This window comes from Malurus melanocephalus, unplaced genomic scaffold (genome assembly GCF_030028575.1).
Source record: "Malurus melanocephalus ecotype Western Australia unplaced genomic scaffold, MMel_1.1 scaffold_636, whole genome shotgun sequence".
NCBI lineage: Eukaryota > Metazoa > Chordata > Aves > Passeriformes > Maluridae > Malurus > Malurus melanocephalus.
This window is the reverse complement of record NW_026623868.1, coordinates 7756-11694: the sequence shown is the minus strand read 5'-3', so window position 1 is coordinate 11694 and position 3939 is coordinate 7756.

Below are 3939 nucleotides of genomic sequence, written 5' to 3'. Positions count from 1 at the left end.
GTCAGGATGGGTGTCCACTTAGAAAAGGGTGCTGCTTTTTGATTTATTTACAGAAAGGGACAGTTTTTATAAACTGAAATCCACATTTTCCAGGCTATTTTTACAATTCCCCTCCCTGCTTTGAAGCTGCTCTTTGAGGCTCCAAGCATAAGGGGGTTTTGCTGTGCCTCACCACGCTCYGAGTGGTTTTAAAGTCTCTTGAACCCAGCTGCCTGTGAAGATCCATGAATTTACAATCCCAGAGGCTGCCTGAGTGCAGCAGCTCCGCTCATTCCCACGGGATGGATTGAGGAGTGAATTCCTGCGGCTCCTGGGATTAAGGAATCCCCAAATCCCGTGTTTAAAGCAGCGGGAGCAGCCTCAGACTGGAGCGGGCGGGGGTTGGGGAAGCTGGGCAGGATTAGGGTGGGATCCAAATTCACAAACCATGGAATCCCGGCCATTCCCCTCCTTTTCCTGAGTCACTCGCTGATGTTGCTGCTGATGCAGCGCCGGGGTCACTAAATGCTTTGTTGAATTCCTGCCCGCGGGTGCCTAAGTGCTTTCAGCCTGGGTGCCTGCTGAATCGGGTTTCCTGGGACAATTATTTTCAACACAAGTACCCAAAGTCTGCTCCAGTCTCCTTTTCTAAGTGCTTACGTTATTTCGTTTTTAAAACCTGGCGTTGCATCCTTATCCCTGTGGTCAGAGCTGTCCCAGAGATGTTCTTATTTTAATTCTATTTGGTAAAACGCTTGCTGGGCACAACGGGCCGGAYTCTAAAACGTGCAGTGTTTTCTGGATCCCAGGCATGGGGTCACATCCCATCAGGAATGTTTGGGAATTCAGCCCCAAATCTCACGGGAAGCACCCGTGAGCAGGGATTGGTGTGTGTTGTCACCTCCTCCACTGAGTTAGGGTTAGTTAAGCCAGGCTTTGCAAGAGGACAGCACASAGACAGCTGCCCCTGCAATGGGGAAACTGCCCGTTCCCAGGTTATTATTCACTCTTCACCTACTAAATTTACTAAACCCCGCAGGATTTAAGCTCATCATCCCTTCCMATAGTTTATTACATTTTAAATCCATCCCACCAGCTGCGTTGTGGCGCTGTTTCCAATGGCTTCACCTCTTTCCTGAGGAAAGTGCAGAGATCCCAGAGTGAGTGGAAAGAGGTGGTGACCCTGGCACTGCAGGAATTCATGGAATCACAGGAATAAAGGGCACCACAGCAATTGATGGCACTGCCCAGGCTGGCACACCMTCTGTCTGTCTGTCWKTCTGTCCTCACTGTGGAAAATCCTAATGAAAATCCTAATGAAAATCCTACTCTACCTATGGGAAGAGTACTGAGCGATTAGTGGTGTGCATGCAGCTGAGCTTCCTGCAGATTACTTGTCTTTAATCCTCCACGCTGGAAAAAAAAAATCCCAAATCTCTTCATTTTTTTTATGGAGYGATTATCATAGCCTGCGGAATGATTGTGTAAAAATTAATCCTGGGGGATGAGCTYGGGTTTGGAGCTGCAGTGTGGCTGGTAAACAAACCTTTGCTGGAGTGAGGGAATTAAGCTCCACTTGTTTTSCTTTTAGTGGATCTCAGGGAGGTGGGGAAAACCCAAAAAAAGCTTCCAAGGCTTTTCTGGAGGTGGGAGAGGACTGTGGAGCAGGGAGGGGACTTTGACAGGACAAAAAGGGACACACCAGCAGTAGGACCAAAGCTCCAGGTGCTCATCCCTGCCTAGGCTCAGGTTCAAGAAGGTGCTTAAGCCCCGCATTAGGAGCAGTCCCTTCGTGCTGCCAAGTGTGATGGATCTGGAACTATTCTGAAGCCATCCATGAATATTGCATGTGGATCCACTTATCCCTGGGCCTGCTTTAATGTTGGGCTGTCAGGAAATGCGAGCTGGGAAGGAAGAGGAGGATCAGCCCTTTTGGGGATCTTGGCTGGTTGAAATCCTCTTCCTCCCTTTTCCTGCCTGGAGCCACAGCAAAGAGAGCTGATGGTGATTTGAAGCTGCCAACTTCTGCCACGTTTCTGATCCAGAATGAGCACCCAGCACTGTGCCATACACAGGGGATGAGCACCCATGGAAATGCTGGGCTCTGCAGTGACCACCCAGCAGCTGGAGATTAAGCCTGGCTTAATTTGAAGCGTTAATCAACAAGAGAGGGAACATTTTCTTTCTCCTGGCCGGCCGATATCGCTCCACTGATTTCATTAGGATCTGCCAGGCAGCAATGGCAGCGGAACTCGGCCCCCTTAATTAAGACAACTCTTGCTAAAGGCACAATGATGGAAAATAATTAACCCTGTAAAAAAACCCCACAATGCTGAGAAGGAGAAATACATAATTTAGGAATCAGGGGGCCGTGATGCAATATTAATTGCAGCCAGCATGTCTGAACAGCACGACACACGGCGAGCCGTGCTGCTCCTGTGGAGCTGCTCCAAAGTTTTATCTCTGGGTTTTTGGGGGCTCAGAGTGTGCTCAGCAGAGCTCCACAAATATTCTGCTTCTGCTGTTGGAGCCTCAACCAATTCCATTAATTAAARTTCTAATTKTGCCAAGGGAGCTTTGACCTCCTAKGGAGGACCCTTGCCCTTCTTTGCCAAGAAAATTGGATTATTCCTCCTAGTGCTGATTGTGAGAGCCTTCTCTGCTGCTMAAATATTCCCTCCACTTCCTAATCAAATGACTTAAAAAGGCCAAACATGGAACTTTCAGCAGCAATAATGAACACACCCATGAATTGATACCGACACAAGAAAAATGGTGCAAAGGGAATGTCCACGTGGCCCTGGTGATGATTCAGGGGTGGATTCAGGGCTGTGAAGCTCCTTTTTAACTCAAAAGCATTGCTCAGGAAGCACAGAAATGTCCCAGGATCACCTGAAATGTCCCAGGATCATTTCAGGATGAGGACACAGCCATTTATGTCACCACAGGTTTTTACCCCATTGGGCCCAACATTCTGCACTCAAAGGCAGCTCCACAAACACTGGGAATGTTGGTGAAAATCAATTAATGCTCGTTATTAATGGCAAAGCTGATAAGGACCATCCTGTTGAACTGTTAGAGGGRGAAGATGATTTTCCAGGGATTTTGGCTCCCAGTTTCCTCAGGAATGGTGTAGATGCTGCACATGGGTGGTGCACACAAACCAGCAGGACAATCCTGGTTTGGCTCCAGACCCAGCCCTGTTTTGCTGCCATACCAAAGCACACCATATTTTCATTTTTCTCCCATATTTTGGTCTCTTACCTTTTCCATTCCACCTGAGGATTCTCTTTCCAGCTCGTTGTCCTCAGTGCAGAACTGGAGGTCACTGGACCCAGCAGGCAGAGCTGTGGGACACACAGCCATGTCAGAAGTGCAGCAATTAGTGACGATAACGAACAAACACACAATTAAATCACTCCCAAAGTGCTGCTGCTGCCATCCCAGATGTGTGCTGGGGCACAAATCCCTCAGGGATGCACATCTGGACATTGGATGCACCAAACCCCTCCCTGGCAGAGCCTCCCCTCCTCGCACACTCAATCAAAGGATTATTTCCTAACTGACTGTAATTTTATTTCGTAGTCCTGCCTAATGAGCTCTTTGTGTAATGTATCATAAATTACTTACAGCAAGATTTTTCTTTTACTTAGAATGGGTAAAAAATCTGTCTTGGCTCCAGCCGTGCCCACACYGTACTGGATTTTTCCAGCCGAAGCTCAGGCCTAATTTTGCAGATAAACAGCTTCTATTTCATTAAATGAGCTCTGCACAGAATGTTTGTCTTAGTTATTTTCCAGAAAATTAATTCATAGGGTTTAATCTGTTTAGCATCTGATTAATGGGATTTTTAATCACCCATAATAATGATAATAAAAGGCTTAAAGTAATAAGTGAGGCCAAGGTGTGTATTTGTCTTTGCTCTCGCCGCTGTCCTGACAGCCAATGCAGATATTTGGC